An 11,801-nucleotide genomic window follows, 5' to 3' on the forward strand; every position below is an offset into this window, starting at 1 on the left:
GGGTCCAGGCCCAAAACGTCAGCTTTCCTGCTCCTCTGATGCTGCTTGGCCTGCTGTGTTCATCTAGCTCTACATCTTGTTATTTCATTTTAATTCTACCTGTCTTTAATTCTTTGTGTTATTGATCCTGAATCCAATCTCTGGATAATACTGAAATCTGGCAATTATTGACTGTTTGGCTCTTTTTATAACCACAGAATTTCTCATTTATTCCAATAAGACTGAAGGAAATGACAATTTCCTCATGAGTTTTATTTAAGGCAGCAAGCATCTAATCCAGCAGACCTCCTTACTTGAGAATAGCATACCTGTTAAAGCTAGTCATCAATATGCAATGTCTCAGCGCAATGCAGTAATTCAAATTCTATTATGGATTAAATTTCTTCAACCTTTTGTGCAATCTGTTAAATTCCATGATATATTCTTCCATTGATTGGATATTGATTTGTCAAGATTATCAAATTCTGACCATGCCTCATTTCATAGATTGTTTTTATTATAAACTTCATTCGAAGAACTCTAACCTTTGTTAATATTGAAAAGATGAGCACCAATTTGATGGAATTCATTCATATTTTACCCCATTCTCTTTCAAAGAGGCATTACATCTGTTTTCATTCTTCCACTGGTCATACAGTTCAGACTTTGAGAATGTCACTGTGTGATCATACCCTGACAATTTATATCTATGCTCTGCCAATTTTCACAGTAGCCACACTGATCTTTGTTTTCCATTTGAAAAACGTTCTTGGTTTTCAAACTTCCCATGCATTCTCTATTACCTTGCTGTGTTCCAAAAAGCCAAGTGGTAAAGGATGGAACTGTTGCCAATCTTTCCATACAATAATAAGCATTTATTTACAGTGAAACACATTACAAGTATGAAAATCCTACGTACAACCACTCAGTTTCAATATATTTCCATTTTTAGATGTACAAATGAATTCCCAGTTAATGTTTACACGAGGTGTGTAGTGTAGTGGGTCTCCAGGTTTTATAGTGTCTGATGCTTTTATGTTGTCTCTAGTAATTAAGGATTCAGCACATTAGAGTGGTGGAACTTTGTTATGCATGTCTGCAATCCTATGGAGTTGTTGTAGAATGTTATCAAAAAAAACTTTCTCAGCTATTTATTTCTCATTTATTTGCATTTCACCTTTGGAATTTTAACATTCAATATGTCCTGAATTTATTTTCAGGAGAGCTGATGGATGGGAGAAGAGGACTAGTCCCTTCAAACTTTATTGAACGTGTATCTGATGAGGACATGTTAGCATTTCAACCCCCAGAAATCAATGAGCTGTCTCACAGTTCATTCCAGGAGATTAGTTTCCATAGTGGCAGTGAGAAAAGCCTTTCACTGAGGAAAAACAGCATTGAAAAGCTGGAGATCTCCAGCCTTCATGAGGAGCTCGGTCTGCATGGGTCACAACTAAAGCCAGAGAGCCTTGTGAGCAATGGTCTCATTCTCAATACAGAAGAGGTGGCCGAATATGATGAGGATGTGGTGCCTTACCCCAGGAAACTGAACTTGATTAAACAGCTTGCCAAGAGCATCATTGTCAGCTGGGAGTCCCCTCTGGTGCCAGGTGGTTGGGGCACAATATTCAGCTATAATATCTACGTGGATCAAGAGCTGCGGATGAACATCAAGTTTGGTTCACCAACCAAAGCTGTAATTGAGCGACTAGACCTTAATTCTAAAGCTTACCGCATCTATGTGCAGAGTGTGACTGACAAAGGAAACTCTGATATCATATGTAGCAGCATGCTTGTGGGGAAAGATGTCTGCATTGCACCTATGCAGTTGAAAGTTCAGGCTATTACCGCAACGTCAGCGGACATTTCTTGGTTGCCAAGCAACAGTAACTACACCCATGTGATTTTCCTCAATGAGGAGGAGTACACAGTGGTGAAAGCTGGGAACTACTCCTACTCCCTGATGAACCTGAGGCCGAATATGAAGTACAAGGTGAAAGTGGAAGCCAGACCACACCAAATACCATGGGAACTACCATTGGATCGACGGCAGCTCAAATGCACATGTACTCAGTTCTCAACCTTACCAGGAGGTCAGTGCCATCACAAATTATCTCCTCAGTACAAGGAATATACAACCACTTAAGATGTTGGGAGGTCAAATAGAACATTGTAGCAAGGAAGTTGAATACAAATTGAAGTTTAGATTGACCATGTGATTGAAGAGCTAGGATTTGAGGTGACAAGTAGTGGGTTGAATTGGTTTAGTGAACAAAATTCCAGAGTTTTGATGGCTGAAGGTTTTGCCAGCATTGGAGGGTATGAATCCACAGTCAACCAGTGTCATAAGGGTGAAGGGTTCCAGTTGGTATATGGAAGGAAGCTGGAGTGCAGCCATGAGGACATTTTTAAACAAAGATTTTGAGATCAATGAGCAGAGATGGTGGGAGGTAATAAGACCAGGGATGATTGGAGAGTGGATTTATGTGGGATATAATGCAGGTAGTCGATTCTGAATCAATTGTAGCTTGTGCAGGAAGCATTGTTAGAAAGCTGGAGGGGAGTGCCTGTTAGGGTAATTAGCCTTTGATGTTGGGACTGAATGGATTTTACAGTTTGTATCATATTCACTGTTAGCAGACTCTGTGTGTATTTAGGTTTGCTGGGTCCACTGCATGGACAAACTGGAATGTATTCACCATACTGTCTGAGTCAGTACTGGATGTTTCCACTGATCTCTGAAATAACGGGTGGAATATTATGGAGGCAGTGTTGGAGGCAGGAAAGGGGAGGGCGATGGGAATCCAAAACGTTGCTGGTAAATCAGTAGATAGGCACATTTCCATCTCCAGATGATCTTACCTGATGCAACTGAGCTACAGAAGCAGCTAGCTGCCCCGCAGTGGTAGATCATCAGTTATGGCAATCAGCTTGCTATTTGGGACCAGTTTGAGGAAGTGTGGATCTTGTGAATGGCAAAGGTATCTCTCCTTGCAGATAAAATCTAGCAATTCGTTGGTGGCATCCACTTAGCAGGCAGGTTGTATGTACCAGAACCCCCCGGTCTCAGAGTTACTATGGCAACGGAAACACAGGAGATGCCATAGGCCATCCTATGAAAGGGATTCCTCCTCCGCAATTATAGCCAAGCAACCATGGCCAGCAATAATTTTAATAACTTAGTAATTTTTTGAGAGCTCTTCCGTCTTGAAGTGCCCTCATTTTTTCTTGTCTGCCACAGCAGCGCCCACCTCATTGACACTTGACTACCTTTCCTGTTTCCCACCCAACCTTCCTGTCTCTCACCCTTTCTGCTTAATCCCCATATTTTCCAAAATGACTTTGAATATACTTGACATTGGAGCATCCACGCACCAGTGGGTTAGAGAATTCTGAAGTTGATCAACCGTTTGAGTGAAGCTATTTCTCTTCATCTCAGTCCTAAGTAGCCAACACCTTACCTTGAGAATATGCTGCCTAGTTCTTGACTCTGGACCTAGGGGAAATAGCCACTTATCATCTACCCCGTAAGCTCTCTCATACTCTTATGTTTCAGTAAGTTCACTTTTCATTCTTCCAATGTCCAGAGAAAATAGGCTTATGAAATACAATCTGTTCTTAGAGAACAACCCTCTGAAATCAAATTAGCCAACCCTTATTGCATCCCCTCTAAGTCTGATATTCCTTCCTTAGGTACAGACACCCAAACCTGTTTAGAGTACTTTGTTTGTGGTGTCAATGCTGCTGGCAATATTAATGCTTATTGCCAATTCCTAACTTTGTTTGAGAAGATGCTGATGAGCTGCTGCGTTGTATAGTTGTATTAGATAGGAAGTTCCAGTATTTTGCTCAGTGACTATAACGGAACAGCAGTGTTACTTCTGTGTGTGGATAGGGTGCTAGTCAAGCAGGCAGTTTTGTCCTGAATGGTGTTGAGCTTCTTCAGGATTATTGGAAATGCTGTCACACAGTCAATTGCAGAACATTTCGTTATGCATTTTATTTGGTTAATTTGTTTGGTTATTTGGTTCATTCATTTTATTCTATCACATTCTTAACTTGGTGCTTTGTAGCTGGTATAAAACCTTTGGCAGGTAGGGAGTTCAGTTACTTTCTGCAGAATATTCAGTCTTGACCTACTTTTGTAACCACAGCACCTATCTGGTTATTCCAGTAAAGTTTCTAGTCTATGGGGACATCAAGGGTGTGGGGAATTCAACAAATGCAATCCCTTTGAATGCCAAGAGGAATAGGTGAGATTCTCACTTGGTGGAAATGATCATTGCCTGGCACTTATGTTGTACAAATGTCAGTTGTAACTTAAAAACCCAAGCCTGAAGTCATTGCATATAGGCATTGCCTGAGTTGAAAACTGTACTCTAATCAGTGATAATCCCAAATTCTAGTACTACGATGGTGGGAAGGCTGTTGAAGAAGCAGCTGAAGATGCTTGGGCCAGGACATCACTCTGAGGAACCCCTGCACTGATGTTCTGAAGCTGAGACGATTAGGCTCCACAACAATAGTCTCTTCCTTTGTGTTGAGAATGATTTCAGCTGTTGTAGAGTTTCCTTCCTGATTCCCATGGTTTCAATTTTGCCAGACCGTTTGATGCTGAACTTGCTCAAATGCTGACTAGATATTAGATAGTCACTCTTACCTCATCTCTGGAAATCAGTTCTTCTGTTCATGCTTGCATCAAGGGATAAGGTCTGGAGCTGGATGAACCTGGCAAAACCCAACTGAGGCATCAGTTACAACAAGGTGTAGAGCTGGATGAACACAGAGGGCCAAGCAGCATCAGAGGAGCAGGAAAGCTGACGTTTCAGGTCCAGACCCGAAACGTCAGCTTTCCTGCTCTTCTGATGCTGCTTGGCCTGCGGTGTTCATCCAGCTTTACATCTTGTTGTCTCAGATTCTCCAGCATCGGCAGTTCCTACTATCTCTGAGGCATCAGTTAGCTGGTTTTTGCTGACTTACTGCTGCTTGATGGCCCTGCCAATGGTACCTTGCATTACTTTGATGACTGAAAATAGATTGATGTGTCATATTTAGCCAAATTTGCCTTGGTTTTACAATACATTACAGCACAGGAACAGGCCCTTCGACCCACCAAGCCTGCACCGATTCCTAATCCTGATTTTATACCCACTACTTATTGCTCATACATGGTTCCTGTCCCTCTGTTCACCTCCTGTTCATGTGTCTATCATGGCATGCCTCAAAAATTGCTAACATGCCTGCTTCCACTACCTCTACCACCACTGGCAGTGCATTCCAGGCACCCACCACTCTCTGTGTAAAAACTTTTCCCTACACTTCTTCCTACCTTCACTACCTTCCCTTTCTTACCTTGAACCTGTGCCCTGCTGAGGTTGACCTTTCCACCGTGGGGAAGAAGTCTTTGCCTATTCACCCTATCTATGCCTTTCATAATTTTATAGTCCTCTATCGGGTTGCCCCTCAGTCTCTGCCTTTCCAGTGAAACAATTTGAGTGTATCCAACCTCTCCTCATAACTAAAACCCTCCAGACCAGGCAGCATCCAGTAAACCTTCCCTGCACCCTCTCTAAAGCATTCACGTCCTTCTGGTAGTGTGGTGCCTAGAACTGCACACAATATTCCAAGTGTGGCCTAACTAAAGTTTTATACAGCTGCAGCATAATTTGCCAACTTTTATATTTGATGCCGCAGCTGAGGAAGGGAAGCATGCTATATGCCTTCTTGACCACCTTTATCCACTTGCATTGCCACTTTCAGGGATCTGTGGACCTCTTCATATACCCAGATCCCTCTGTATATCAATGCTGCTAAGGGTTCTGCCATTTATTGTACAATTTACACCTGAATTTGATCGTCCAAAATACATCACCTTGCATTTATCTGAATTAAACTTCGTCTGCCATTACTTTGCCCAAATCTGCAATCTACCTATATCCCACTGTACCCTTTGACAATCCTCACTATTATCTGCAACTCCGCCAGTTGGTGTCATTTGCAAAATTACTAATCAGACCACGCACGTTTTCCTCCAGATCATTTATGTATATTACAGACAACAAAGGTCCTAGCACTGATCTCTTCGAAACACCAGTATTACTGATCTTAATTCTGAAAAACATACTTTTACCACTACTGTCTGTCTTCAATGACCAAGCCAGTTTTGTATCCATCTAGTCAGCACAGCCTGGATCCCTTGAGACTCTATCTTTTGCACCAGCCTGCCAAGAGATACCTTATCAAATGCCTTACTAAAGTCCACATAGACAACATCTATTGACCTTCCCTTATCAATCATTCTTGTCACCGCCTCAAGAAATTCAATCAAGTTGGTGAGACATGACCTTCTCCACACAGACACATGCTGCCTATCACTAACAAGTCCATTCACTTCCAAATGTGAATAAACCGGGTTTCTCAGTATCTTCTCCAACAGCTTCTGCACCACTGATGTCAGGCTTACTGACCTGTAATTACCTGGATTATCTCTGTTTCCCTCCTTATACAAAGGAACAACATTGGCCATTTTCCAGTGCTCTGGAGCCTCGCCTGAGGCCAAAGAGAATACAAAGATATCTGTTAAGGCCCCAGCTATTTCCTCCCTTGCCTCTCACAGTCCCTGGGATAGATCCCATCTGGCCCTGGGGTCCTGTCTACCTTAATGTGTTTCAAGACACCAATGCTTTCTCCTTCATTATGATGATCTGCCCGAGAGTATTCCCGAACCTTTCCCTAATCTCAACATCCCTCGTGCCCTCTCTTTGGTGAATACTGATGTAAAGTACTTGTTAAGGATCTCACCGACTTCCTTTGGCTCCACACATAATCTCCCTCCTTTTATCCTTGAGTGGGCCTAATCTTTCCCTAGCTACCCTCACTCCTGAAATATAATGTATAAAGTGCCTTGAGATTCTCTGGAACCCTGCTGGTCAAAGACATTTTAGCCCTCCTAACTCACTGTTTGAGCCGCTTACTACTTTCTCTATATTCTTCAAAAACTTTGGATCTTTTTAGTTGCCTAGACTTTAGGTATGCTTCCTATTTTTTGGACCAAGCTAATAATTTGCCCTGTCATTTCAAGGTTCCTGAGTCCTGCCATTCCTGTCCTTCATTTTCACAGGAACATGCCTGTGCTGAACTCTAATCAACAAGGATTTGTTGTGAACAGGCAAAACCTGGGTAATTTACACTTTATTGAACAGTTCAACATCATAGCCACTCTAGAAAATCTTGGCTGGCCATGTAGCAAATCTAAAGCATAATCCTCCCCACTACTACTGCGGCTCATCATCCTTTCCTTATAGAACATGAAAAACCATTTCTTGATAGCACAAAGAGTTAATCAAATTGGCTAAATACTGGCAGCTGCTCTAATGACAGTATCAGAAGATAGATGAGATGGATCATTTAGTAGATGACTCTAGCCGGTTGCAAAGGCTTCAATCTTGTCCTTTTTACTAACTATTCTTAAAGGGTGTGCAGGAGCCGAGGGACCTACATGTATATATTCATGAGTCATTAAAGATGGAAATACAAATGGAAATAGTCTTAATAGAGCATACAGGTATCATGGGCTTTATTAATAGAGGCCAAGGATAAAAAGATCAAGGAGGTTTAAGACATGAATCAGCTGGAGTATAGTGTACTGCTCTGAGCACCACACTTCAGGACGGGTATGATTGCATTTGAGTACAGAGGAAGCTTATAAGAATGGTTTTGTGGATGGGAAACTTCAGTTATGAGGATCGATCAGAGAAGTTGGAACTATTCCTTGGAGAGAAGAGTGAGAGGAGATTTGATTGACATTTTCAAAATCATGTGGAATCTCAGCAGGGTAGAGAGAAAGAAACTGTCAGCACTTGTAATGTAAAATCACTGCACTCCCGAAGGGCTGCTCTTTCTCAGTTTATGCAAACTGTTGGACATTGCAGTGTACCTGTGCCTTATGGCATAGATTGAGTTGTGAATGTATTGACTAGTGCAGGTCCTTGTTTGACTGACATTATTGGTTGATGCAGGCCCCCCAGATGCCCCACTGGATGTTCAGATAGAAGCAAGCCCCAGCCCTGGAATTGTGTTGATCAGCTGGCTGCCAGTGACTATCGATGCTGCAGGGACCTCAAATGGCGTGCGAGTCACTGGATATGCTGTCTATGTTGACGGGCAGAAGGTAAAGCTCCATTTGCATTTCCTGTAAGTAATTCTTACTTTGTCTCTGTGTATGGGTACCTCTGTTAACCCTACTTTCATGCTGTTCTCCTGCTGCCTGACGATGCTCGTGAGTTTCACAACTTTCCATGTCACTGCCTAACATACAATGAAAGGTACCATTTTTGAGTAGAATGGACAAGGTTGACTCTACTCTAGGGATACAGCACCTTTAATGCACTGAGTGGTGTAATTCTCTGTGGCTGAGAACCAGCAAAATCACGACTTAGATGATACAGTTTAAATAAGTGAACTCTGTTCAGATTAGCATCTTACTAGACATATTGTAGAGTCCAATTTTCCTCAAAACTGTTTGAACAACTGGTACAATCAAAAAATGTGCTGTCAATCTGTGAACACCTACAGATAGCCCGTAGGCACCAACTATTTGGAGAAATGAAAGTAATGCAGGCTCATTCACAAATATTTTTGGCAAATATTATGCCTCCTTCTGCCTCTACTATAAATTCCATAATTGTGCCCATGGATCTTCCAGCTGCTTATCCATGGTTGGTCCCAATTGTATCACTGTATTTTAAAGCATTCCTTCTCCATATTGAACATTACTGCTCAGAATGCTGTGTTGTTGGTACTCTGTCTTTAATGCAGTTCGTTAGATGCTGTCTTGATTAACCGAAAATGAATGTTGCAGTGTGTCATTAAAAAGTCAGCATGTACTGTTTCAAATGAAGTTGCTGCATCATTCTGAATGCATATTCTTGATGCGTATGTCCGTGGCTTCAGTTAAATGATCAATTGGAAAGATTTGATGGAACTTACAACTGAGTTTCTAAGGGCAATATAAACTCCTCTGATTTCTTCTCAGATTATTGAAGTGGCATCACCAACAGCTGGTAGTGTGCTAGTAAGATCCAACCAGATTCAGCTTCTTCAAATTTCTAAGGAGCTCACAGTTCGTACCATGTCTCCTTACGGTGAATCAGCAGACTCTAGCCCTGTCAAAATTCCTCGAACACTGTTTACATGCCCTCTGCACTCTGTGCCATCACAGTCTACCCCTGAAATATGTGAGCATCCTGAAAATAGTATTCCTGTCAGCAAACAATTGCCTGTTCCGGATTTTAAGGATGAATCTGACGATCTGACTGGGATGGTCTCTGACAAAGCTCTCAACTGTCAGAGTACCACAAGCTATAACGGAAAAGAGCAGGGAGGCTTTCTGTCTGCTTTTAACACTCCGGGTCAGGCAGTCGATGCAATGCCAAATTCAATAAGTGTTACTTTCAAAGAACCAGCATCTATTCAAAGAGAAAATATCGAAATGGAAGAAAATTTGCAGGTAGGTGGAACTTGATTTTAGCTATTTTTGGTGTACCACATCACAAGGCTGCTATGGCAACAACTCCTCTGACAGCTTATGCATTAATTGGAGTTTTATAATACAGTGTCAGGGGAATGTGCAAAACTGCTGTCAAATGTTCCATTATGGGAAAGGAAGTATCAACGAAGAAGTTACCTCTTCTGGTCTTAGGCTTGGCTTCAGCTGCCTAATTTGGGGTGGGTTCTGGTTTCAGCCGAATGATTTGGGAATCAGGTGTATTTTGGGGTAGTTGGTTTTTGGGAGACATTATTTTTCGTTACCTGGTTCAGGGAGATACCTCTGATTTGACAAAAGTCACTTATCTACACTTTGGTTTTCAAGATTGGTGCAGCTCCCCTATTTCAGAGAGTGGTTAATTCCAGTACAATTTTAAAAAGCAGCTTTGTTTTGATAACTGACTTGGGGAGAACCTCTCTTTGATAATATGGCTTGATGGGGAAGTTTGGTTTCCTAAATTACAGTACTTCTAAAGTACTTAATTAAATGTAAAGTACTTTTGGATATCCTGAGATCATGAAAGAAGCAGTGTAAGATGCAAATCTGTTTTTCAGTAACTGGCCTAATGGGACAGATTCTCATTGATTAATATTCAAGTATTTTTGGTTTCCAATGGTGTCTAGTGTCCATGGATGATCTCAAAGGCAATGAGATCAAATTGCTCACATCCACCGGTGAAATTCTGGTATTTCATGTGACTATTTGTAACATCTAATAAGTTTCAGAAACTGGATTCAGCCAAAGTCAATATAATCAACTAATCTTTTCACAGGATGGTGCTGCAGATTTACGAAACTCTTGTGAAGTAGACAGAATTGAGGAACAACCAAAAGAAGATGCAGAAGATTTGGAAAATAGTCAAATGAAGAGGCCAATTGGCTCTCTTGAGGATTTTCTTGTGAACTTAGAGAAGGAGGAAGATCTTGATGTCAGTAACACATATACTAAGGAAAATTCTGATGAGAACATTCTGGAAAGTGATCCAAATGACCAGATGGTACAGACCACCAAAGCTATAGAAGTATTAGCTAAAACCATTCCACAACACTCAGATGACAGTGTTTCTCCAAGTAATACCAGGATGCCATCAATTGAGGAATTTCTGATTAATTCAGAGTTTAATCAAGGAAAAGAGCACATTCCAGAGGAGGGGGAAGTCATTGGACAGAGACAGTTCCGGTCTGGAGACATTCCTCAGGTTTGTAAAAAATTGAAAGCAGTTTCTACCTTGGTGTTTTCCTCAAACATGCCATTATGAAAATGTTCAATAGATGAGAGTCCCAGTTAGTTAAAGTTAAACATTTACTGGATATAGGTAAAGGTGAGAGATGGGAGAAATCTAGGAGCAGCATGCATTTTGGGCATTTCCTTTCTTTTGTGAGATCTGTTGAAAATCCAGGGCGGACTGTGGGATGAAGGTTTCAAAATGGGCACAATGTTCCAAGAAGAAGAAGTACTCTGGTTTCCAGTTGACATACCCATCAAATTATTGAAAGTTAGTTGAATTTGGCCTTGCTATTTCACCTTTTACCTTATGTTGAAAGACTGGACATACTTTGTGATAGTTGGATGTTAGATTGATTTTGTTTTCAAACTGCAGTCTATTGCAACAAAAAACACAAGAATATACTCTCTCACAGAGATTATCTTTATATAGCCATTAATGTCTGAATTAAACAAGAAATATAAATAGGTCTGTCTGAAGGCCATGCCACACCTTTCTTCAGATCCTATAGCAACTCAAGATTTGCTTTCGTTACCAGGATTCTTTGCTTGACTTAATTTGCTTACGCTAAATCTCCTGCATTTCACCTTCCAATTTAAAATGATTTAACGATTATTAATAGTCTTCCAATTGAATATATTATTCAGATCTCTAACAGTCACACAATCCTGTTTCTGCATTTAAACACTTCTTCTTGTCAGTGATGTTTAAAACAGATTTTCCCTTCAGGGATCAAACAAAATGAACTTAGGCACGCTGAATTGATTTCACATCATCACAAATTGATGGAACAGATTGCTTCAATGGGCGTTAATAATGTTTGAAATACTGCGGAGCTAGTGATGAGCTAGACAGAGAATGGGTTGGATGATTGGACAGTGTATTGACACATCAATGATTTACTTTGAAGAGTGAATAGTGAATGTCATTCCCTAAATGATGAGTTCCAAATCTCAGATAACAAGGTGTAGAGCTGGATGAACACAGCAGGCCAAGCAGCATCAGAGGAGCAGGAAGGCTGATGTTTCGGGCCTAGACCCTTCTTCAGAA

At 41.1% G+C, this 11,801-nt stretch overlaps 1 protein-coding gene across 1 annotated transcript in view; it reads left to right on the top strand.

Annotated features, from left to right (window-relative positions):
* Positions 1 to 11,801, top strand: part of LOC109926723 (eosinophil peroxidase-like) — a 93,352-nt gene that overhangs the window by 12,875 nt on the left and 68,676 nt on the right. The gene's annotated exons all lie outside the window — the stretch shown is intronic.

The sequence above is a fragment of the Rhincodon typus genome, chromosome 26 (assembly GCF_021869965.1).
Source record: "Rhincodon typus isolate 14 chromosome 26, sRhiTyp1.1, whole genome shotgun sequence".
Taxonomy (NCBI): Eukaryota; Metazoa; Chordata; class Chondrichthyes; order Orectolobiformes; family Rhincodontidae; genus Rhincodon; species Rhincodon typus.